At 44.3% G+C, this 26,816-nt stretch overlaps 1 non-coding gene across 1 annotated transcript; it reads right to left on the reverse strand.

The window, feature by feature from the left end:
• Positions 1-674: 674 nt before the first annotated feature.
• LOC118097313 (uncharacterized) lies at positions 675-3,400 on the reverse strand. The gene is made up of 3 exons (XR_015947035.1): positions 3,329-3,400; positions 2,646-2,798; positions 675-787 (listed from the first exon to the last, which is right to left on the reverse strand). It is a non-coding gene; the product is annotated as an uncharacterized LOC118097313 (transcript).
• Positions 3,401-26,816: the final 23,416 nt, after the last annotated feature.

Here is a 26,816-nt window from a genome sequence, read left to right on the forward strand (position 1 = left end):
AGGCAGGTTGCTCTGGCCCTGGGGACATTCCAACCCAAGGAGTTTAGGGTATCATAGTTAATCCTGTTAAATGCAAGGAGTTCAGAAGGATAGGTGCCCACCTATTTCCTTGCATGTCAGATCGAAACTCGATAGCAAGCAGCATGAGATCCAGCTTCAAAAAGCACAATCTAAGAAAGAGATCAGTTTGTGTTATTGACAAAGGAACAAACAAGTGAAGAAAGGAGGGGAATCTGGGGGATTCAAAGTAGCAACCATTGCTGAAAACTTTATCAGTTCTTAAAACCTGTTGGAGACATTTGCCCAACAGGTAAAACACAATGTGAGTGAGCTGCCCCATGAGCTCTACTCAGGCAAAATGATTCTTATGCATGAGTGAAGAGCAAGACAATGTTACCACACACTAGACCCATCCATTGGCTTCCTTCGCTTACAACACAAACCCCTGGATGGAATGAGGCCCATAAGCAACAAGACTTTGAATACCAGTGGCTGTGAAGCATGAGCAGGACAGTGTTGTGGTGCTCATGCCATGTTTGTGGGCTTCCCATAGATATCTGATTTTTCACTGTGGGAACAGAATGCTGGACAAGATGTGTCTGGTGTGACCCAGTAAAGAATTCATGTTCTCACGCATCAACTAAGGCAGTGGTGGTGGGAAATCCTGGACTTACTTGGCCACGTCTTTGAAGGACATGTCAATAAAATCATTGGATAGAAGCTGAGTCATCACTTTATAATCCTGGCCTTCTATTTCAAGTAGGTGCTTATTCAAATTCATCAGTTTCTGTAACAAATATCATCATTGACATCATCATCTGGCCAACTAACAACATCTAACATCTAAGCCCTAAATGGCCTCGGTCCTGTATACCTGAAGGAGCGTCTCCACCCCCACCATTCAGCCCGGACACTGAGATCCAGCACCGAGGGCCTTCTGGCGGTTCCCTCATTGCGAGAAGTGAGGAAGTGAGGTTACAGGGAACCAGACAGAGGGCCTTCTCGGTAGTGGCACCCGCCCTGTGGAACACCCTCCCAGCAGATGTCAAGGCAATAAACAACTATTTTACTATTAGAAGACAACTGAAGGCGGCCCTGTTTAGGGAAGTTTTTAATGTTTGATGATGTACTGTTTTTAATATTAAGTTGGAAGCTGCCCAGAGTGGCTGGGGAAACCCAGCCAGATGGGTGGGGTATAAATAATAAATTATTATTATTATTATTATTATTATTATTATTATTATTATTATTATCTAACAACTAAGTTAGATGAAATGCACTCTGCTATTGTGAGTTTGTTGTTTGTTGATTTCACTGTCAATTTCATAACACTATTTTTTGTTGTTGTTTAACTGCTTCAAGAACATTACTGTAACATTGATATAAATAGATATAACATATTTATTTTTTAAAACCTTGTTCAAGCCTTGTTGCATTCAGATATATATGATCCAGTGTGTGTGTGTGTGTGTGTGTGTGTGTGTGTGTGTGTGTGTGAGTGATATTTTTTCCATGTATAAGACTAAGACCATATTTTTTCCTGATTTTTTGAAGTTTAAAATAAGGGGTCGTCTTATACATGGACAGTGCATAGTGCATTTTCTTAACTTTGGATTTTAAAAAATAGGGGTCGTCTTATACATGGGGGTGTTTTATACACGGAAAAAAATACGGTGTTTATGTGTGTGTGTGTGTGTGGTCATATATATGGTCATATATATTTGACTCTATCTAACTATCGCCATATATATATTTGACCATATCTATCACCATCTGTTTTGCCATTTGAGTACTGAGGGGAAGATTGGCTGGTGTCTCATACCAAGATAGGCTGTGCCCATGTTCCCAGAATGTTGAATGTATGAAGCATATTTTATTATAAGGTAGTCTGTATAAACAGGTCAGACAGCACCTAATCAATCCAATATTAACAGAATAACCTGGAATTGCTGGCTCTTTCCATGTCCGTGTTCTCCTTGAGGATATGATTGATACTATTATACTGGCTGTAGCAAAATTCCTCTCAGAGGCAGTAAAAATCAGAAATTAGTATGTACAGTATAGCCTAAAGCTCCTCTGTTGCCTAGGAAGGCCAAACTTACACCTTGTTAACTGTTGCTATATACTATTGTTGCACTGTGCTTTGGGTCTATGGACTGCAATAAAGCTTTCTCTCTCTCTCTCTCTCTCTCTCTCTCTCTCTCTCTCTCTCTCTCTCTCTCTCTGTGTGTGTGTGTGTGTGTGTGTAGTGATACAGGGAAAAAAAGGGGGTAAAAGAGGCCCCATGGAACATGTGTACTCTGTATCCATGAGGCCTCTTTTAAAGGACTCACCCTGTATGTGTGTGCAATGTAATATACTCCCATGCATTATTATATAAACTGGGAGTTGCATTCTGATCTACAAATAAGTTTGGGAGTGTCAGGTATGGAGAGTCCACTGCAAAAAGCACACCAAACAAATTCCTTCTGCATCCCTAGCTGTCATCCAGATATCTAGAGGGCTGCAGGTTCTATGGAGAATCACCCCTAGCCCATGGTTATTTAATTTATTTATTTAACTGTAAACAGTGGAACAGCTGTACTGATAAATCTGGAAGGCTCTGGTTAACTCAACACTCATTAAAGAATTGGAAAATGAATTACCTTGGAGTCTTCCCTAATGAACAGACTGGTCAACAGTGTAGTCAAGCCGGGCACCACACAACTCTGTGCTATTAGCCCAAGTTTGAGCTCAGCAAAGCAGATTATACTATCCCCTCTCCTCCAGTCCCAGTTGGGGAGCTTTGGAAGGTAGACCTGTTTCAGGTGAAAAGGGGTGGGGGGAATGTGAAAGGATGAGAAACAGCAGAATATTAAGTTTCCAATTAAAACAGACAAACAGGACTATGTGGCCGCTAAGGAAGAGACACCCACCCTGGAAGGCTGTCAAGAAAGGAATGTGGCCCTCAGGCTGGAAAAGTTTTCCCACCACTGGGTTCTAAGCACATAGTTTTACATTCATCTACAGCAGGCATGTCAAACCTGCGGCCCTCCAGATGTTTTGGCCTACAACTCCCATGATCCCTAGCTAGCAGGACCAGTGGTTGGGGAAGATGGGAATTGTAGTCCAAAACATCTGGAGGGCCGCAGGTTTGACATGCCTGATCTACAGCATGTTGTTGGTGTCTGAGTCACTAAGGCATCACATGACACTTTGGAACAACCTCATTTCAACTTGGGATGGTGCCTGATAGATTCCAAGAATATCTCCGAGTCACCACACTTTGGCTTAGGATTTGGGATTCGTCTGAAACTAATATACACCATAGATAAATAGACAGCCCAACCTTGTTAGAAGACTGGATGATCTGTAATATGACTTTGGTGTTTGGGAAGTGATTCTTGATGGACAGTACCCTGCATGAAGAAGAAAATAGTTGTAGTTCCAGAACCATGAATCCCACCCTACTTTGCCTGTTCTGCTTCTGAGATTCATGCTGAGGGTATTTAAAAAAAAACAACAACCATAAGCCAATGTGAAAAATGAACTTATCATTGGAAAAATAAAAAATTGAGAGAAACTAGGATTGACAGACTTATCCATGCTTAATCCTGATACAGTATGTATCATACAGATGACTAAGACCCAGTTGTCACTGATGTATTAAGCCTAAATCTCATTTCAGCCACTCCAGATTGCAGGTTGGGACTTGCATAAAGGAATAGCTCTCCATTAAAGATATTCTTGTCAGAGAGTAAGGTTTTAGCAAACAAAATTGGTAGATCAAGAAGATGGCTATGTTCAGAGTTTTCCTTACAAATAAATAGATAGATGCATTCACAACTGTGGAATTCTCCACAAGCAATCTAAAGTGATTCACTCCACACACTGGTGTACTAGAACTAGGCTTACATCTGTTCTACATAACAACACGAAAAGGGAATCTGAAAAGCAGAGTTTAGCTCCAGGAAAAACCTACATATCACCTGGTCAGTAGAACTATTGTGTTGTTCCTATTCAAAAAACGAAAGAACAAGCAACCTACAAGACAATTTTTTAAGATGGTTTGGGTCTATGGTTTCAAAGCTTTACTAACGGAACTTGTTCCAAAACAGACACAAAACAACCAATGTTACATAAAGAAAGAGGTTCCGGTTTCCGCCGGCAGGAATGGCGGACCTGTTTTCCATCCCTCTGACCTTCGTAAGGAATTTGGCGGTTGCTAGGGGAGTAAATGGCAACCCCCTACCCTCTCCGGGGGTTACGGAGAGGGGCCGCTGGCCCGCGATGCCCCCAGACCCACTCCGACTGTTTATGGAGTGGGGGGAGCTTGGGCTGAAAAGCACTTATGAGGGCCAGGACTCCCGGACGCTAATCTGCATGGCGGGGATTTCCATGGTTAAAGAAGATAATTAGGCTTAAATCTATGGACATACTTCGGAAGGAGGGGAAGAAGCGCTGTTTACTGCTGAGAAATTTATGCTGCTGAGGGAGAGGAGTCAAAGGCTGTATATCATCTGGAAGAAGGATTGATGGGGACGGAGCGATAAGGGAATGGAGGTTTTTTTTAATATTTCTTCATATGAGTTACTTCGTACCTTCCCAGACGCGATGTCCTGGCTTGTTTGGAGTGAAAGAGAAGCAAAAGACTGTGTGAGTTGAACTTTATAAACTGTTGTTACTGAGCATATTTTTTAAAGATGTGGAGTTGCCGATGAGAAAAGCCCCCCCCCCCCTAGTCGGACGGAAGGAGTCCTGGACGCGTTCGGAGGATTTATGAGCTGTGACGCACTTTGAATTGGAGCAGCGACCTGAAGCTAAGTTCAGCTATAGGGCAAGGAGATCCATTAATTTACCAAGAGTTTATGGTTTGATGTTTGGGTCTTCTGCCTGGAAAAGCTGTAAATTTTATAAAGATCGTTAATCTTCATGGCCATGAGAGAAAACGAAAGTGATTTGAGCTTTTTAAGATGGCGCTGCTTCGACGCAACAGGGAGCTCCAGACTAAGAAGATTTATGGGGAGGCTGGACTGATTAACCCACACAGGAGAAAGAACATTTGTGAAACCTTGTTTGATATTTATCTCAGCAGCTGGGAAACAATCGGTTGAAAGTGGAAAACATCTATGTGACTGTAAGGGGAAGATCTGGATTATTATGAACTTGGAGGACGATTTGAACTTTAGAAAAAAGACGGCAGTGGACGGCTGCGAGGAATCCCCAATTTCTTGAAGCATGGGAACCCAAATAAAAAATTCTCTAGACGATTTGGCATAACATTCGGTTTGATTGATATATATATGTGTATAATCTGAAATAATGAATGTGATATAATTGGTTTTAATTGGAAAATTAATAAAAATATATTTTAAAAAAACAAAAAAAAACAATGTTACATAAAGAAAGTTGTATAAAATCAAAACCACATGTTTGTCTAAGTACTTCTTACAAATATAAAATAACTATGATCTGAGTTAAAAACAAAGCTCTGTCTTTCTCATAGCCTGCATTCCAGCCTAAGGCCATGTTCTCCTGAAGAGAAATCATTATCCCTGGGGTCCCCAAACTAAGGCCCTGGGGGCCGGATGCGGCCCAATCACCTTCTCAATCCGGCCCGCGGACAGTCTGGGAATCAGCATGTTTTTACATGAGTAGAATGTGTGCTTTTATTTAAAATGCATCTCTGGGTTATTTGTGGGGCATAGGAATTCATTCATATTTTTTCCCAAAATATAGTCCGGCTGTCACGGTCCGGTCGGCGGGCGTCAGGACCAGAGGCAAGATGATAGAGTGGAAGCAGGAATAGGAGTCCGGGTGGCGTGGGGCTGCGGGTCAAGCAGCAGGAAGTCGCAGGGTCGAAGAACCGAAGGTCAAGGAGCACGGCAGAGACGAAGGTCCACGGGGCAAGAAGCAAGGTGAAGGCTCAAGGAACAAGAAGCAAGGGGAAGATCCAGGGGTCGAGGAGCAAGGTGAAGGCAAAGCAAGGGTCCAAGGAGCAAGGATCAAGACGTCGGCAAGGCAAGGGTCCACGGAGCAGGGATCAAGACGTCGGCAAGGCAAGGGTCCAAGGAGCAAGGATCAAGACGTCGGCAAGGCAAGGGTCCACGGAGCAGGGATCAAGACGTCGGCAAGGCAAGGGTCCAAGGAGCAAGGATCAAGAGGCCAGATGCAACCAGGCAGGGAAAGCGTTGCTGTGGCAAAGAGCTGAAGGGAAATGCTGGGCTTTTATCCCTCCCAGCTCCTGCCACCAGGTGCAGTGAGATAACAAGTGGCCTCACCTGAGAGACTACTCCTCGCCTCTCCAGCACAAGCTGAGGTCTTCACCTGTGTGGCCACGCCTTGCTTCTCCAGCACAAGTTAAGGCAGGCCCCAGTCCTGCAAAGCACCACAGGCCTGACTTCTGCCCATACTCCTGACACTGGCCCCCCACAAGGTCTGAGGGACAGTGGACCGGCCCCCTGCTGAAAAGGTTTGCTGACCCCTGCATTATCCCATCCTTTGTCCTCTGTGGCTTTCAGAAAAAGAACAACTCTCTTCAAAATGGCTATTTGCAACTGAATACGTTTTTCATGTGATCTGAAGTTAAACACCACATGAGAGAGCAGAGCAGAGATACATTAACAGTTAATCATTAACCCACCAGAGAGCTTTTCTTTAACTCCTATGGCAATTTCCATGCCTCTTTAGCAATACACAGAAAGTCATTCTCTATTTCAAAGTACAATTAAACTATTATACTTAACACTATTCTCTCCCCCCCCCCCAGCATAAAAAATCCTGTCTTACCTCATGATGTTAGTAGTATCCTCGATATAGGGGTTGGGAGAACATGTGTCAGCCAAGATGAGACATGCGTCAGCATTCTCCATCTATTTCCCAACAAGAGAATAGAGCGGAGGCTAGAAGTAAGTTGGCAGCCTAATCTTATTCATATTTACTCTAAAGTAAATCTGTGTTCAGCTGGGCTTAGTCCACCCATACTAAACCTCTAAACAACAACTTCCCCTAAGAAAAGAGATTGGGGGGAATGTCATCCTCTCCAATTTGATACTCCATTCACAGGCAGCAGCAAATTGGAAAAGCACATTTAGGTGATTTTCTTCTCTCTCTTTTCCAGGGGAGGACAAAAATATTGAAATTCTTTCTTAGGATCTTCTCTGCTTTTCTAAATTTCCTCCTTGAATTTAAGCTCCACTGCTGCAGCAGAGCTCCTCTCAGTAGCCTCAGGCTGACAACTCCTACACCCTAATGGGAGGATGTGGTAGCACTTGGGGGGGGGGGTGAATGTCTGCTTCCAGACCCTCCCTCCATCAGCTCACATGATCCAAATTCAGCTCAACTGTGAAATAAATTAAAGAAACAAACACTCAAATAAACAGAATGGTAAGTTGCTTGTTGTTATAACAAGGGCAAATATCTGTAGTGGGCAATTGTGAATGTTTCCCAACAGAATAGGGTAGGAATGGAGAGTGTGTGGCATTCTAGAGGTTGCTGGAGTCCAACTTCCATTCTTGTTGGTCACTGGCCTACTAACGGGGGTTGATGGGAGTTTGAGTGCAACAACATCTGGTGAGCCAAAGATTCCTCATCCTTGGACTAGAAGAAGCTGCCAAGGATGAGGACAAACCATTGACCTACCTAGCTAAGCATCTGCACTGAATCAGCAGCCACCGCCACTACACTATAGTTATAATAACTATATACTGTACTGTATACTGTATATTGCCCCTTAGGAACAAATCACATGCTTTGGTTGAGTTTCAGTTTCCATTCTGGCTGTTGACAGTTGTTGTTTTATGCCCAGGCAGGAATCAGAACAAAAGTTATTCCGTGGTTCTAATAAAGTTTTCAACCCTTAGTTACTGGCTGTTTGTATAATTACTATTCAAGCTTTCCAGGATAAATATTGGGGGGGGGGCGCTCTGCTCATTCTGCATTCCTTTTCAACTCTGCCCCAGACTCACAGGGGCTTGGGATCAACTCAAGATGGAGTGTTACTTTCCTAGTGCAGGAAGATTATTTCCAACTCAAACTCAGTAAACACCTGCAAATTACAAGCAAGGCTGTTGCTCAGTGGTATAGCATCTGCTTGGCACATAGAAGGTCCCACACTCATCTCTGGCATCTTGGAGTTAAGATTGGGAACCTCAACGGCTGCAGTATGGACAAGGCTGAACTAGATGAGCAATTGTCTGACTTGGTATAATGCAACTTCCTATATTTTTATCATTCCTTTGGTTCTGCAAAAGAGGATTCACAGCTAAGGCACTCTCCCACTAGACTCGGTTCATGAAGAAGCGGAAGTCTTACCTTAACTCTCTGCAGATCTTCAGTCTTCATCACAGAACCTTGGAAGAAAGTGGAATATGCAGCATAACATCTAAATATAGTTTCCAGTTCCAGACCTGGATCATTTCTAGATAGGAGAAAATGTATGCAGAGAGAATGAAGGTGTTCATCAATTCCTAAGAATGAGTGTATGAGTATGAGTGTGAGTGTGTGTGTGTGTGTGTGTGTGTGTGTGTGTGTGATTCTGTGTCCATGCTTAGAATTTAATAGTGAACTGGTTAAACCAATTCATTTGTGAAGGTGGCGGTCTTGGCTGGCCTCATCAGCATCTTAAATCTTAAAGAGTTAGCTAAGAGATGTCTTGCCAAAGTGACAACTGATTATGCTTTCAGGAGGGAAGCCTGCCCTGCCACCCCCACTTGGCTGGATGCCAGGTTATCTGATGAAGGAAGACAATAGGACAGGGAAATTTGTTTTTGGTGTTTCAGTTTTGACTGGGTTGGAAATTGCTGAGAAAGGCATGACTTTCTTGGCTGTGCTGAATCCAAGTGTATGCCTGTGGGGCTAGGAACCAAATGGGGAGGCAAGGTCTGTTGGAATGTTAATGCTGCAAGCCCTTCCATCCTATGCTCAGGTTGTACATATGTATAAATAAAACCATAAATGCTACAAGCATATCATAGTCTCAGTTGACCTTCATCCCAAGGAAACTGAACCCTGGATAAGCACTGACACCCCTGGAGTCTCTCACCACTCAGATGCTGGGGTATGTGCAACAACATATGGTTCCTTTTTCAGTACCATTCTAAACATCTGCAGTAACACCCTTGGAAGAGTCTCTCTCTCTCTCTCTCTCTCTCTCTCTCTCTCTCTCTCTCTCTCTCTCTCTGTGTGTGTGTGTGTGTGTGTGTGTGTGTGTGTGAGAGAGAGAGAGAGAGAGAGAGAGAGAGAGAGAGAGAGAGAGAGAGAGAGATGTGCTGCTGGAGCAAAAAGAGTGCAGCAAGTACTAAATCAAGTAATCATTTTGCCCATCCTGAAAAGTTCAAACCACTCATTCCCTTTCAGCAAGGCAGGGTCCTATTGAAAATCAACCAAGAGTATTTTAATAATAATAATAATAATAATAATAATAATAATAATAATAATAATAATAATTTATTATTTATACCCCGCCACTCTGGGTGGCTTCCACCCAGCCACTCTGGGTGGCTTCCAACAAAATATTAAAATACAAAAAAATCATCAAACATTAAAAGCTTCCCTAAACAGGGCTGCCTTGAGATGCCTTCTAAAGGTCTGGTAATTGTTGTTCTCTTTGACCTCTGGCGGGAGGGCATTCCACAGGGTGGGTGCCACTACCAAGAAGGCCTTCTGCCTGGTTCCCTGTAACTTGGCTTCTCGTAGCGAGGGAACCGCCAGAAGGCCCTCGAGGCTGGACCTCAGTGTCCGGGCAGAACGATGGGGGTGGAGACGCTCCTTCAGGTATACTGGACCGAGGCCGTTTAGGGCTTTAAAGGTCAGCACCAACACTTTGAATTGTGCTCGGAAACGTACTGGGAGCCAATGTAGGTCTTTCAGGACCGGTGTTATGTGGTCTCAGCGGCCGCTCCCAGTCACCAGTCTAGCTGCCGCATTCTGGGTTAGTTGTAGTTTCCAGGTCACCTTCAAAGGTAGCCCCACGTAGAGCGCATTGCAGTAGTCCAAGCGAGAGATAACTAGAGCATGCACCACTCTGGCGAGACAGTCCGCGGGCAGGTAGGGACTCAGCCTGCATACCAGATGGAGCTGATAAACAGCTGCCCTGGACACAGAATTGACCTGTGCCTCCATGGACAGCTGTGAGTCCAAAATGACTCCCAGGCTGTGCACCTGGTCCTTCAGGGGCACAGTTACCCCAATCAGGACCAGGGAGTCCTCTACACCTGCCCGCCTCCTGTCCCCCACAAACAGTACTTCTGTCTTGTCAGGATTCAATCTCAATCTGTTAGCCGCCATCCATCCTCCAACCGCCTCCAGGCACTCACACAGGACCTTCACCGCCTTCACTGGTTCTGATTTGAAAGAGAGGTAGAGCTGGGTATCATCCACATACTGATGAACACCCAGCCCAAACCCCCTGATGATCTCTCCCAGCGGCTGCATGTAGATGTTAAAAAGCATGGGGGAGAGGGCAGAACCCTGAGGCACCCCACAAGTGAGAGTCCAGGGGTCTGAACACTCATCCCCCACCACCACTTTCTGAACACGGCCCAGGAGGAAGGAGCGGAACCACTGTATGACAGTGCCCCCAGCTCCCAAGCCCTCTAGACGGTCCAGAAGGATGTTATGGTCGATGGTGTCAAAAGCCGCTGAGAGATCCAGCAGAACTAGGAAACAGCTAGTTTGTATTTCTCAAGTACTTCCAACCCTACCTCCTTCTGTCAGTCACCCAGAAAAGGGATCGTTGCTCAAATAAGTGTGTGTGTGTGGAGTGCCCCCCTATGGTTGGGCCTTTGACCTGTGGCACAACAGCTAAGGATGTCTCAGGAACTGAGCAGTTGTTTCTTCCTATGAAAAGTTACTCAGGTACCAGGTACACAGCTGTTCCTGTGTTGCTTGCTCAATAAAGTAGTAAGAGATAGGTTTTCTCCCTGCAATTTCATTGTGACAGTCAGCCACACTTACTGAGTGCTTTGCTTTGCTTGCACCCTAAACATTTGGTGCAGCACTAAAGAAGGTGATCATTATATGTTCATAAAATGCAAGGTACTTAAGAATGGTAGTTGTGTTGCTAGCAGATGCAAGAATTAATGCAATTTCCACTCCAGGAATCTAGATGGTATCGTAGCTGCCAAGTTTTCCCTTTTCTCGCGAGGAAGCCTATTCAGCATAAGGGGATTTCCCTTAAAAAAAGGGAGAACTTGGCAGCTATGGATGGTATGTATCCCCCCCCCATTGAAATCAATGTGATATACTTACTCTCCCAAAAAGACAATCTCAGTTTCAACCTGCCCAGAGCCTGGGGATAAGAAGTCCCTTAGGAAAGTAGTTACGCTGTTCAGAGTGATATTACCACAAACCACAATAAATCTGCAGGAAGAAGAAATGCCCACAGATCATTTTATTGTCTGGAAAATGTAGCACAACACTACAAATTAGGAACTTGCAGACCAATGTAGCTGCCACCATGACAATCCAAATCTATATTCAAGTCTGCTTAGAAGTTTTTGTTAATTAAGCAGTATATAATTCTTTTAAAAATACAATAAATATTGCAAATTGAGATGTATCATGTTCACACATAAATACATCCCACTGAATAAATAAGTCTTACTCCCAAGTAGGCATATAGAAGCTCCTTGTCTAAATTTGATTGATTTTGCTATTTCTCTAATTTAAAAGTAATTGTGTTTTATCAATGAATTTCTAAGGTACTTTTTTATTTAATGAAAGGGGACAAAAGTAGGTTACAATCTAAAGTTCTGTACTTCACATTGCTCCACCCCCAAACATCTGCATGTCAGGCTGGGACTCAACTATGCTTCATTGCTTTGTGATTTATATGCTGCACCAGAGCATAAAAAACATTATTTGAAAGCAAGATTCTACCGGCCTAATCTACATTCATTTAGGGAAAACAGCATTTCTCGTTCAAATAGCAGGGGTAAAGTTTTTCCCTTGTTCCATTCCTTTAGTGTTCTGTTGGTTTGATCCACCCTGTTTTGCATTCCTCATGAATCCCACTCTATTTCTGCTTGCTGTGATATTTACTCAGATTTTGATTTTTCAAAAAGTTATCAGCTCACAAGTGTGCACTTGCAGATTGGTAAAACACTACACAAAAATAATCTTGATTAAATTATATGTTTTCATTCATATAATGTATGGCTTTTTATTCATAGGATGTTGTGTCTAATGATAGAATCATTATATCACATATTTAGAGAGCAATCCTACAGTCCTTGGAAAGGTGTCACAGAACCCAAGAGATACAGCAGATCTGTCACTGTGCCCTGCAGAGAAGGAGGTCCATCCTTGCAGACTACTCCATCGTGGGGGTGAAAACCTCCTCAACATTTGTCAATCCACTCAGGGGTGGAGGAAGGGGGGTGCGGTGGAGGCGGTACGCCCCGGATGTCACCACTGAAGAAGAAGAGTTTGCTGCTGGTGAGTTTGCCCAGTGCAGTGCAGTGCAGTGGTCTCAAGGCAAATGCAAATGGGGGTGGAGGATGGCAGGGGGGCTGCCTGGGCCAAAGAAGAAGAATTTGTATTTGATATCCCGCTTTATCACTACCCGAAGGAGTCTCAAAGCAGCTAACATTCTCCTTTCCCTTCCTCCCCCACAACACACACTCTGTGAGGTGAGTGGGGCTGAGAGACTTCAGAGAAGTGTGACTAGCCCAAGGTCACCCAGCAGCTGCATGTGGAAGAGCAGGGAAGCGAACCCGGTTCCCCAGATTACGAGTCTACCGCTCTTAACCACTACACCACACTGGCTCTCACTGAGGGAGGTGACAAATGCCAGGCGGCACTCACGGCGGGGCCTGCAGCATGCCCGAGCCACCCGTCTCTCCTGAGAGTGATGTGGTGGCTGGGGCACGTGCAGGCTCCACGTTGCCCAAACGGCCTGCCCACCGCCTCCCCCTCAGCTGTAGGGTGGCTGAGTGGGAGGAGGCAGGGCATGCACGCTGCCCCAGGCGCCCGATCGGCTTGCTCTGCTGCTGAATCCACTGTCAGTTCCCAGGATGATAAGAACAAAAATGGATCATTTCATTCCAGGGTGGATTGGGAAAGGCTTTAGAGCCATTGGATCCACAGCTCTCCCACTCTCCTGACATGGTTCCATCACAAGTGGGAAATATAGCAGCCCTGGAACGGGCATACTGATTTCCTTTCTGTTTGGGAGCAATGGGAGGAAAAATTGGTAGGGAGAGGCACTAAAAGAGGAAAATGTAGAAACATGCGCAGACACACCCACCCTTTTGCTTCTGCCTCATTGGTTTGAGCTCAGCAGGGCTTTGGATTTCAGCATTCATGCCCCGAGGATTGCATCCCAGCAGTGCAGCTCAATAGGATGCCTCTTCCTAGCAACATTGTGTTTATACGTCTCTATTTTGCCTCAATTTGACATTGTTTGTTTGTTTGATCTCTTTGAATTCAGTGTGTGTGTGTGTGTGTGTGTGTGTGTGTGTGTGTGTGTGGTTAGGAAAGGGCATTGGGAAGGCAAAATGATGCTCACAGGAAACCTAAAATTCTCTAAGGAAGAAATGGATGGGCTGGAGCATGGGTAGGCAAACTAAGGCCTGGGGGCTGGATCCGGCCCAATTGCCTTCTAAATCTGGCCTGCAGATGGTGCGGGAATCAGTGTGTCCTTTTATTTAAAATGCATTTCTGGGTTATTTGTGGGGCCTGCCTGGTGTTTTTACATGAGTAGAATGTGTGATTTTATTTTAAATGCATCTCTGGGTTATTTGTGGGGCAGAGGAATTCATTTTTTTCTTTCCAAAATATAGTCCGCCCCCCCCCAAGGTCTGAGGGACAGTGGACCGGCCCCCTGCTGAAAAAGTTTGCTGACCCCTGGGCTGGAGGGAGAGAACAGCTAAACTTAAATGTGGACTAAGTGCTTTTGGAATGCAAGTTGTTTTATTGCACTCCTACATTTCAGATAATAAATGTATAATAAAGCTGGATACAAAGAAAAAGATTGTGGTTTTTTTCCTCCCATTTACAACAGATACCCATGCTATATGAAAGAAGATTAGAGTGGGATGCTTAAGAAGACACAAGTGTGCAAAGACATCCCACTGTCTATGTGCCCTAAATTGCTATTGTTTTAACATCTACCTTTCGTCAGCAGGTTCCAGAGTGAATTATAACCATTTAACATTCAAGTATTAAAACAGCTGTAGCAGGTTACCATTACAGGAAGAGGGTAGGTCCTGAAGACACCTATGTCATGTGTGAAAGTCCAGGGAAAAGAGATGTGCCTTCAGCATATGTACAAAGAAGGTGCCAGACACAACCTCTGTGGGGAGGGAATTCCACAACCTAGGAGCTGCCACAGAAAATGCCCAATCCCTGGCCACAACTGCCCAAACTTATGAGGGTGGTGGAACAACCTAGAAGCACCCGTAGAGAAGGAGGAGTTCTTTCAAATATTTGGAGTCTGAGTCATTTGTTGTTGTTGTTGTTGTTGTTGTTGTTGTTGTTTAGCCGTTTAGTCGTGTCCGACTCTTCGTGACCCCATGGACCAGAGCACGCCAGGCACTCCTGTCTTCCACTGCCTCCCGCAGTTTGGTCAGACTCATGTTCGTAGCTTCGAGAACACTGTCCAACCATCTCGTCCTCTGTCATCCCCTTCTCCTAGTGCCCTCAATCTTTCCCAACATCAGGGTCTTTTCCAGGGAGTCTTCTCTTCTCATGAGGTGGCCAAAGTATTGGAGCCTCAGCTTCACGATCTGCCCTTCCAGTGAGCACTCAGGGCTGATTTCCTTCAGAATGGATAGGTTTGATCTTCTTGCAAGTCCATGGGACTTTCAAGAGTCTCCTCCAGCAACATAATTCAAAAGCATCAATTCTTCGGGAAAACCATGAGTCATTTAGGGCTTTATAATTAAGGGGAGCACCAGGAATTGGGCCCATAAATGAAGTGGCAACCAATACTCACAATCTCTTACTCAACAGCAGCCAGTATGATCAAGCAATAACAATCACAATAGTTGTTGTTGTTGTAATTAAAATAAAGGAGAACTTGAATTTACTCACTTTCTGCCTTTCACAACCATGTAGGAACCCTTGTGTAGTTTAGTGCTTCCAACAATGTCTACCATTTCAGGCACCAAATTTGCAAAAAGGATCTAGGACAAAGGAAATATACAAGCTCAGTTAAATAAAATGCCAGGATGAAAATTCTTAAGTAAATAAATAGGGAACCCAAGGACATTTGAGAAAGAAAAAGCAAATGTTAGCACTGAGGCTATTATTCACCATACATTTAAATGTTAGCACCATACATTTAAATGTTAGCACCATACATTTAAATGTTAGCACTGAGGCTATTATTCACCATACATTTAAAAGTCTCTGGAAGAGCTGCAGCTCAGTGGTAGAACATTTGTTTTTTTTATGCAGGAAGCTCTGGGTTCAATCTCCAGGTATCACAGACTGGCTGGATGCCGAGGAGTGGTGGGAGGCACCAGCTGGGGGACCCCCCAAGGGAACACCCAGGGGAAGAAGGCTGAGAGCCAGGGGATTGGTGGCAGGGCGACGATGCATGGTCAGAGGGAGAAGGAGCAGATTGAGTCAGAAGCAGAAGTAACAGGATTTAGTGAGGAGGAAGAGACTTTGGCAGAGAGCAGTTCAGACTCCAGAGACTGAAGAGGAGATTGGCCAAGAGGCAGCAATGAGATAGGCTGTGGAAGAAACCAGGGAATTTCCCCACCTGCTGCAACCAGCTCTCATCCCCTTTGGTCTCCTAGAACAGTGGTCCTCAACCTTGGGCCTCCAGATGTTTTTGGCCTACAACTCCCATGATCCCTAGCTAGCAGGACCAGTGGTCAGGGATGATGGGAACTGTAGTCTCAAAACATCTGGAGGCCCAAGGTTGAGGACCACTGTCCTAGAACATGCGGAGGAATGAAAAGAGCAGAGCAGAGATTGGTTGTGTATGGATGCAGTTTGCTACTGCTTGGGAAAGACCCTGCAGAGGAGGAGCCTTAGGGCAGGCTTCCTCAACCTCGGCCCTCCAGATGTTTTGAGACTACAATTCCCATAATCCCTGACCACTGGTCCTGCTAGCTAGAGATCATGGGAGTTGTAGGCCAAAAACATCTGGAGGGCCGAGGTTGAGGAAGCCTGCCTTAGGGAGTGGTGGGAAGGTGGGGAGCTTCAGTCCTCACAGTTACCTCATTGGAGTACGGGCTATTGGGAACAGTTCCTGGGATCACAAGGTCTGTACTGTTTTGGTATATTTGACTAAAGCATTAACGGCACAGACACTGTTTCAACCTAAGCTTGACTCTGACTCCTGGCACCAGGTAGGGTGGGAAGAGACTCCTGCCTGAAACTCTGGAGGGTCACTGCCAGTCAGTGAAGACAATGCTGAGTTGGTCTGATTCAAAGTAAGACTGTTTCCTGCACTTCCTAGTACACATAAGATGTCATTGACCTGACACACTTAATGAACTGAAATTTCTCAGACAGAAATTCTGACCAAGCTTTTGAGGAAATGGGGGGGGGAGAGAACTTTCCTCTTGAACTCTTCAAGAATCTCAGCCCTCCCCTTGAGATTATTCAGCAATGTGGCCTCCTCAATCATGCCATCTGTCAGTTTGGCAAATGAGTTACTATAGTGGTTCATGCACTTGAGAATTGCCACTTAAAGGTGCCAATGAAAAAAGGCTGTTCTGTAATGCATCAAATTAGGTAGAACTAAAGATCTCAGATGCAGGTTTCTGAAGAAGACAAAGAAAAACTGTAGAGTAGATTTGAAAGGGCTAAGAAATTTCTTACCAAGCCAGCAATGATGAAAAAAAGGATGAATGAACGCCCTAAGGAGGTTTTTACCACCACATCACCATATCCAACTGTAGACATGGTTACCATGATCATGTATAAGCAATCAAAGTATGTCAGGCTTTGGGGGTTTTTATTATATGCCCAAGGATCACCAGAATTTTCGATCTGTGCAAGAAACAAAAAAATAATTAATTAATTAAAATAGAAAAAAAAATCTGTGTAAAAAATTTTTCCACCTGAAAGCCTGAGCCATTGCAGCCATTGCTTTACATACCCAATGAAGAAATCCTGCAGCAGTGAGACAAGTGCTGACAGATACAGCTAGGAGTTTGGACAGCTTGATTGCAGTGCTAAACCGGCAAGGAAAGACATGACCTGAGTTCCAAAGTGCCAAAGTCATCTCTACTTATTCCTCCTAACATTACTCAGATGGGTAGAATCCCACTCGGGCACCGTACCACTATCGTAAGTAATTCAATTGGAGATAAATATAGATCCATTCATGAATTATGCTTTACATTCTGCTATTTGGTCTGTGATTCACACAAAGTGACTAACCACCAATAATCACAAACATATGTATGAATTTCCCCACAACATACCAATTTTCTCTTTATCTTAATTTCTCTCCAGATTTCAGAGTTCCAGGTTTTCTGCTATTGCATCCGAAATGGCACTAATGCATTAGATTTTTTTTTTTTACTGTTCTGTTTCAATTTTCATATGTTGTACAGAGCACATTTTGCTATAGCTTTCAGTTCCTGCAGTTCATTTTTTATTTCCCCATCTGTTGCATTTTAACCAACCTGCAGTTGTGTTTTGATGAAAAACTACAAAAAAAGCAATTAATACAACTGCTCGTGCTCTTGAATCAAGACACTTTTTGTGTGGGGTGTTTTAACAATGCACAGTAGGACTCCCAAAGTACATGCAGGACATGTAACAAAATGTTGCAGCTCAAAGTATGCAGGGTTCTAGCAAGCCAGCCATACCTACTTCCAGGATATACCATTCCATCCTTACCCCAGGTTATTCATCCATTCCCCCAGTCAGCTAGGATTCTGCGATCACTGAGCATGTTCAATCCTCAATGGGCTGTTTAGGGTTCCCCCCCCCTAAAGTTGTTGTTGTTTCCCAAATCATAAAGCTTTCCCTGACCCTCTGATGCATGGATGATGCCCTTTTGGCTACATAACAAACTACACTCAGTTAGAAAGCCAGTGTAGTGATTAGAGTGTTGGGATAAAGCCTGAGAGACCAGGGGTCAAATCCCCACTCATCCAGAAAATTTGCTGGCTGATCTTGGACCAGTCTCAGGCTTCTTCCCGTCCCAGGAATCATCCATGCTCATCCTCAACATGCTGCTTTTAATCTAAATTGATTCTATATTCCTGCTGTCCAGGTGAACCAAGAAGGAAATGGGGATTGTGATATTGGAATACACCTATGTGCAATGCCATTGGGCACACGTGTGTTTAAACACACACCTGTTGCCAGGACATGCTGCTGTGTAATGCAGAATTCACCTGCAATGAGCTTTGAGCTTTTATTTTTGGAATGAAACCAGTTTCCTAAGAAGCACTTTTGAGGGGCAAAATATACATCAGATCTGGACTGTGTGCAGACTACATAGAAAGTAGCCTCCATTGATATCTATATCTATATAAATGTAGGCATTGCGCACGCGGATGAAACAGCCTTTCTCCATAACTGCTGAACCATAATGTAACAAATTTGGCCACAACGTTCCATGCCCATCAGGGAGGGATCTGGCATAATTTCCCCCCCAAAAAACAACACCTTTCACACCTAAAAAATGATTAAACACAAAAAGTGGGGCCCAAATTAGACATCATCCAGCAGAAGCTCTGAAGACTCCAGCAGCTGCGCTGCCGGATGACATCACAAATTTGAGAATAAAATGTTGTGTGTATACAGCCTCAGATAACAAGTTCTCTATACAGAATTCATGGTGACGTTAGGAGGACATTCCACAAGCACAGTTTGAAATTTAATTGGATCCACAGAACTCCAAAGATGAAACACTCTAACTGGTGAGGGAGGGAGGGATGGAGGGAGGAAGAAGTAGGAGTCCTTAGTCAAACCTCCACTGATTTATCTTTGGTTTTGTGCTGTTTCTCCAGTGCCGGATTTAGGTATAAGCTAAACAAGCTATAGCTTAGGGCCCCACTCTCTTGGGGGCCCCAGCAATATTTAAGGAAAAAAAAAAACCTGGATGTACATTTCCAAAATTTAAGATAAAAAACAAATAAAATAAAACCTACATACAGCAACAGTATTTTGTGTTGTGTAGGCTCCTATTTGTTATGTGCAAATCACTTTAGATACCTATTAACTCCATAAATTACCATATACCATATATTCAACAACAAAAAACAGTGACAATTTGTTGTTGACAAAGGACAGCTGGACATATAAAGGGCCCCATTACCTTCAGTAGCTTAGGGCCTCATCAAACCTAAATCCGGCCCCATGTCTCTCCCAACCAAAAGCTGTCCAAATCGCCAATCCTGTGGGCAAAACTCCACACTAAGCAAATGACTTGCTGCCTAGGCCACCACAATCCCAAGGTGGGGAAGGAGGGACCGAAGGGAAATCTATTGCTTATAAGAAGGGTGGTATGATGCGAGTCTGACTTACGCAGTCGTTGTAATCTGGAGAAACTGTAATATTTTGGGAAGTTCCATCAGTCGGAGTGCTCGCAAGAAACGTAAACCTACAGGAAAGGAGGTGAAATGAGGCTTTGTCAGTGGGGGGAAAGGTCCTTGTATTGGTGAGCATTTGTGCATAACCCCTGTTATTATCTGGTCTGTTATGCTTAGGTTAATATCCTAAGCTTCCTTACCTAGATGTAAGTTCCACTGAACTCTGTGAGGTGGACTGCTAGAGTATAGCAATGGTTCCTAATAGAAACAGGCATTTGAGGAGAAGAGTTGGTAGTATTTGATGGTCAGCAAGCATGTACTGAATATTTGGTAGCGTTTCATGGCTAATCTACAGTGTCATTTAGCAGTACGTTCTAAATACAGTCATACCTCGGTTTAAGTACACTTCAGTTTGAGTACTTTCAGTTTAAGTACTCCGTGGACCCATCTGGAATGGATTAATCCACTTTTCATTACTTTCAATGGGAATGTTCGCTTCAGGTTAAGTATGCTTCAGGTTAGATATGGACTTCCAGAACCAATTACATTCATACTTCGGGTTCAGTACGCTTCAGGTTGAGTACTCCGTGGACCTGTTTGGAATGGATTAATCCACTTTCCATTACTTTCAATGGGAAAGTTCACTTCAGGTTAAGTACGCTTCAGGTTAAGTACAGACTTCCGGAACCAATTGCACTCATACTTCGGGTTAAGTACGCTTCAGGTTGAGCACTCCGCGGACCCATCTGGAACAGATTAATCCACTTTCCATTACTTTCAATGGGAAAGTTTGCTTCAGGTTAAGTAAGCTTCAGGTTAAGTACTCCGCGGACCGTCTGGAACGGATTCATCCACTTTCCATTACTTTCAATGGGAAAGCACAGACTTCCGGGACCAATTGTGTACTTAAACCGAGGTACCACTGTACGTCCTTTTGTATCCTGAAATACAAGGTCAATTGGGCTGATTTTTCAGAAAGTTCACATATTTCTGTGTTGGGCTGCACTATTAAAAAGGCATCCAAAGTTGGAGCAGGGAGTGCTTAAGCTTTTGAGTAACCTTGGGGCTTCAGTTGTCCCACAAACAGAGGCGTTCTGAGGTGGGGGTGGGGGGGGCTCCGGGTGCCATTCCAAAGGGGGGTGGTGTCACTCTGGGGTCACAAAATGCCACACACCCCTGAATGCGTGCCACACACCCTGGGACGTGTGCCATGCCCCTCGTGGGTGGCATGCCATGCCCCCTGGTACGCGCACCGCTCCGGGTACCGGAGCAGGTTGCTTCACCTCTGCCCTCAAATCCTGTTTTTTTTCCCCTATTGAAAAACAAAACCAAACAGACTGAGGAAATACTCAGAGCTTGACAGGGGAGGGGAGATATTTAGGTTTCCTGGGCAGATGTTCTCAGAGCACTCCAGTTACAGCAATTTGAGGAAAGAACTCTACCATATTCCCCATGGCTCCAGTCAACCATCCTTGGGGTAAGAGGTTCCTTGGTGTGTGAGTGAGAGAGACTGAGTGGTATTTTCCCTACCTCAGTCTTTCTTGGGAATTTATGCTGTTTTCTATGCAAGTTAATGGAAATATTGGTGTACTCACCAAGCCAGTTTCTTCCTAAATAGAAAGATACACAGACCGGAGTAATGGTGAAGAAGTCCACAATGGAATTGAGTTCAACCCAAAACGCCAACTTGTCACTTGCTGCAAAGAACTAGAAAAACTGCACAAAATCAGATGACACAAGGACCATATCTGTCTAGCTGTCTTTCCACCCACCCACCCACCCAATATCCATCCTCCCAAACTAGCTATGTACACCATTTCAGGGAGGGTGACTGGGTGGAGTTGCTGTTCGTTGCCTTTCTTCTTGCCTGCTTGTCAGCTGCTGATCACCCACCATTTCACTTCAGATATTAGCTCTTCATATGAAAAGCTAGTACATAGAATGTTATTATACTGAATCCTGCATCCTTGACCTATCCTCTACTTTTTGTAGATGCTGGAAGCTGCCCAGAGTGGAGGGGGCAACCTAGTCAGATGGGCGGTGTCAGAGAGCAGACTGAGGATTACAGCTCTGAAGAAGAAAGGTGGGAACCTCTCCCTCTTCCTGCTCTTGACCAGGATCCTGAAGTTTGCAGAGGGACATGGTTTGGAAAACAACAGCTGGGCAGAGCTGAGTGGGAAACAGCTAGAAGAAGCAGAACAGGAAGAGAGAGATATAACTGACTCCCCTTCGCTAGAGAGTGCCCAGCCTATCTCTCCAAAGGCAAGGAGATAAGGTTGCTATGCAGAAGGCTCAATAGTTGTGAGATCAGGTTGCAAGAAGGGGAAGTGACGATGACTGGGGGGAAGGAGGAGGAAAACTTAATTGGGAGCACCTTTGCTCTGAAAATGGCTGTTGTGTTCTTTTGCTGTGATCATAAAACACTCTTAAACTGGTAAGGGACTCTAATGATTTGTTCTGCTGCTGCTCGTCCAGGGGGCGGGGGAGGAAGCCATTCTCCGAAGCCTGACAGGTGGGGTACAAATAATAAAATCATGATGATGATTATTATTTCCAGCTAGGAATGGGAGAGAGAATCCATTTTCATTTTTCCACCATTTTTTAATTTATTTCCATAAAGCTTTTTCCTGATTCAAAAAGATAAAGGGGAAGAGGGAACGAGAAGGAAGGAAGGAAGGAAGGAAGGAAGGAAGGAAGGAAGGAAGGAGGAAAGAAAAAAGGGTTTCCAATTCTCTCCTTGTTATTTATATAAAAAGAATTATTCCAATAGATTATGGCCATCATAATACAATATAAGCACAAATTACACAGCTTCAGAATGAAAGACATTGCAAGACAAATATACAATGTCCAGATTTATTTATTTATTTAAAACATTCCTTCTGGTCAGCATCCTTAGGGTTTGACACTTGCACTATCCATAAAGGTTACTCTTATCTTTCTTGCTGCTTGAGCAAAAAGTGCCACCCCTATAATTGATGCATTTATCAACATCTGCCAACGGCCATTTAATTAAAAAAAGATCTGGTTGACCTAAGGCAGTCTGAAAAGGGGAGATAAATTTGGGGAAAGAAAAGAAAAAGGGTTTCTGATTCTCCCCCTGTAAGTTATGTAAAAAGAATTATTCAAAGCATTTGCCCCACGATAAAATCAAACTATTTTACTTTCTACAAGCCAGTATTATCTCAATCTCCCAACCTAAATATTGCATATTCCTTTTCTTTTTCACACAAAAAGTCCAGAAGGGGTTCACCACCTATGGAAACTTAATTGGAAATTTATGGCATGTTTTACATTAAGGGAGAACCACCAAAAGATGCTATATTGATGGTATTTAAGCCCCTGTAAACTTTCCAAAATGTTCAAAATGTTCCAAATACATGCTGGAGATGTGGAGAACCACATGGAACTCTCTTCCACATGTGGTGGATGTGTAAAAAGATTAAGACCTTTTGGAATGAGAGAGAGAGAGCTCAAAACAATGTTAAATGAATCTTTTCTGAAGAAACCAAAATCATTTTTATTGGGCATTACAGGTCCAGACATTGTTAGGAAGATAAGAAAAGTCTTTCTGTATGCCACCACTGCCACAAGGGTACTTATAGCAAAACATGGGAAGAGTGACAAAATTCCCACGAAATCTCAAAGCTGGTATATATAAATCTAGTAGCTTTCTAAATTAGTAGCGTTAGTAAATCTAAAACTAGTAGAATATGCTGAATTAGACAGTCTCTTGGAAAAGATCAAAGATAAGTCAAAACAGGAGTTTGAAATGAACTGGCAACCTCTAAGCAGATATTTAAAGGATAAGTCCAAAGAGATATTTAAATGATAATTGTTGCAATCTGCAGTCTGAAATTGGTAGCAGCCTTTGAGTAATCTCTATGAGTAATATAGGTTAAATGCGAGAAAACAGATTTATATATGTATGAAAATTATTATTTCATGAGTAATATATTGAGGCAATAGGTTTATTAGAGTGGGAAAATTGGGAAAGGACGGGAAGTCAAACTTATGTATATATAGCATATAATATAGCATAGGAGGATTTATATTCTTTTGTTGGATTTTTGTTTTGACAAAACTGACTTATGCAAAATAAGGAAGATAAATCTTTGATGAACAGATGCAAGTATGAACAATAAAGTATATATGAATGAGAGAAGTCCAAAACGGGTTCCCAATTATACAGGGGCTGGCTTCATTTGCACAGGTTCTGTAAGAACGTTTATAATATACTTTAGTTAATTGCAGAGTCAAACATTTCCTTACTGAGGTCTGCACAGTAGCAAAACGGCTTGCTGACTCGTTAGAGTCTTTCTTAGTTGTGAATCCCTTTTATCCCTCTTAAAAACAATACACATGAATCTGTGTTATAATAAAAGAGATGTCACTCCCACCGGAGTGGCAGAAGCAGAATCTGTTGCCCCTGTGGATCTGACCCCTGAGGCCAGTAGCGTAGCAAGGTGGGGGTGGTGCGGGCGGGGCACCCCAGGCGCCACACAGTCGGGGCACCTCACCCCTCGCCTCCACCCGTGCGCGCCATATGCGGTCCGTGCTGGCTGCCCCACGAGTGGCAGCCCGTTATGGGCCGCTGTGCACCAGCAGCAGCGCGTACTGACTGCGCATGTGCAGCATCACAGCACAGGGATACTACACATGCGCCAGCAGCAGCGCGTACTGACTGCGCATGTGCAGCATCCCACATGCTACACATGCACAGTCAGTACACGCTGCTGCTGGCGCACAGCAGCCCCATGGGCCACTGCTCACATACAGCGGCCCTTAACGGGCTGCCGTGTGTGAGCGGCAGCTGGGCTGGCGTTGCTGCTCCCACAGCAACCTTACGCGGGAGCAGCACCACCAGCCTGGACGGACCACGCATGCGTCACGATGCCCCGCCCCCAGGGGGCACCTCCACCTTTGCCGCCCTGGGCAGCCAAGCGGCAAGGTTCGCCACTGCCTGAGGCAGTCATTTCACACTGCTTCATGGGTGGGCCAGCCCTGCTGACAGATGTCTCCCATCATGCATTTCATGATGTGACTTTTCACCAGCCGTCTGGGGAAATAAAAGTTAAGTACTTCACCTGCTACTGAGAGTGTTGGGGCAGGTACATCTCCTCAGTTTTGCCATATGTCATTCTAACATCTGCACATTCCTTTATGAATGGCCATGACTTTCCCTATTAATTTATAAAAGAAAAAATAATAATTCTTACCCGCAATCCAAAGTAAAAGAGGAAGAATAAATTGAAGAAGAGGTCAACAAAAACTGTCTGGTCTTCAAATGAGAGACAGAACTGTTTAACACTGGAGAAGAGAGGGAAAGCAATTCATCATTGTTTACAGGCTGATATGAATTCCCATGTCAGTATCGTTTAATGGTTAGATTCTTCGACTGAGACCAGGGAGACCAGAGTTCTATGAACATAACCCTGAGCTCACTGGATGAAAGGTGGGATAGAAATGTAATCTACTAAATATTGTGGGACGCGGTTTGTTTGTCTTTGTCACTCTGCTCTCTTTGGATTTGGATACCACTTAACTATCGCCAAACGCAGCATGAGGGTTCCTGAGGTGAAGAGGTGGTAGTATTTGTCAATGTTTGGATTTAGGGCACCATTTTGAATCAAGATGATGGACTGAAACCTGATTTTAGCATGACTTCACCAGCTTTCTGGCATAGATTCAACCACAAGATACTGTCACCACAATCAATGCAAGCATTCCATAGGTGGAAGTGGCAGTCTTTGTCAATGATAGGATGCCAGGCACCATATTGATTCAAGTTGGCAGACCAAAATATGGCTTTGGCATGATTTCACCCATATTATTTTTTGTCATAGGTTCATCACCATCTGGAGCCAGAACCAGCACTAACACTTATTCTAGGAGTGAAGCTAACAAAAAGACCATGGAAGCAAAGACTCCCGATTCTGGGCAAAGGCCATTCAGTGGTTAGCCAGAAACTGAGAAGGGGCACCTTGGAAAGTGCTGTACTCTCCTTCATTGGGAGTTTTTAAACAGAGGCTAGATGGCTACCTGGCAAGGATTCCTTTGCTGTGATTTCTACATTGCAGGGGTTGAAATAGATGACCCTTGATATCGCTTCCAACTCTTTAATTCCATGATTCTATGATATATATTTCGGCGGTTCGAATCCCCACGACAGGGTGAGCTCCCATTGCTCGGTCCCTGCTCCTGCCCACCTAGCAGTTTGAAAGCACGTCAAAGTGCAAGTAGATAAATAGGTACTGCTCTGGCGGGAAGGTAAACAGCATTTCCATGCACTGCTCTGGTTCGCCAGAAGCGGCTTAGTCATGCTGGCAACATGACCTGGAAGCTGTATGCCGGCTCCTTCAGCCAGTAAAGTGAGATGAGTGCCGCAACCCCAGAGTCATCCGCGACTGGACCTAACGGTCAGGGGTCCCTTTACCTATGATATATATTGTAGGGAAGTGGAGGGGGGGTGCTGTTTTGCTTTAAGTTAATCCATCTGAAACTGTTACTAGGAGACGGGGCAGGTGCCTGAGATGAGCTGAAGTTCCTGGCTCTGTATAAAGATTAAGAAGCTTTCTGTAATTTAGATTAAGTAAGGAGAGAGGTGGATTTTGGGGGTTCATCACACAAGGAGCTGGAGTTGTTGCTGCTGCTGCAATGATTTTAACCAAAGAGGAGGCCAAAATGCCCTAGTTCCTTTTCGAATTAATATAAGACAGGCTATTTTCCATCTCCGCCGTATCAAGCAGTTGGTCCCTTACCTCTCTCGCCCTGATCTGGCCACAGTGATCCATGCGACAGTCACCTCCAGGCTTGATTATTGTAACTCGCTCTACGCGGGGCTGCCCTTGAAGCTGACCCAGAAACTCCAGCAGGTGCAGAATGCCGCGGCGAAGCTCCTTACAGGGTCCCGACCGCAGGATCACATTCATCCAGTGCTTTACCAGCTGCACTGGCTCCCGGTGGAGTACAGGATCAGGTTTAAGGTGCTGGTTTTGACCTTTAAAGCCCTATGCGGCTTGGGACCCTCGTACCTACGGGACCGCCTCTCCTGGTATGCCCCGCGGAGGACCTTAAGGTCCACAAACAACAATACTCTGGAGATCCCGAGCCATAAGGTGGCTAGATTGGCCTCTACTAGGGCCAGGGCCTTTTCAGTATTGGCCCCAACTTGGTGGAATGCTCTATCACAGGAGACCAGGGCCCTGCGGGATTTGTCATCTTTCCGCAGGGCCTGTTCCGCCTGGCCTTTGGGTTGGACTTAGTCTGACCCCTGCGTTTTCCTCCCTCATGGCTTGGATTTATGGACTACTTAAAATGAGGCTGCATTTTAAATTTTAATACTGTATTTTAATCTGTATTTTAATTAATTGCTTTTTATGT

This window comes from Zootoca vivipara, chromosome 14 (assembly GCF_965207765.1).
Source record: "Zootoca vivipara chromosome 14, rZooViv2.hap1.1, whole genome shotgun sequence".
In the NCBI taxonomy this organism is placed as follows: Eukaryota; Metazoa; Chordata; class Lepidosauria; order Squamata; family Lacertidae; genus Zootoca; species Zootoca vivipara.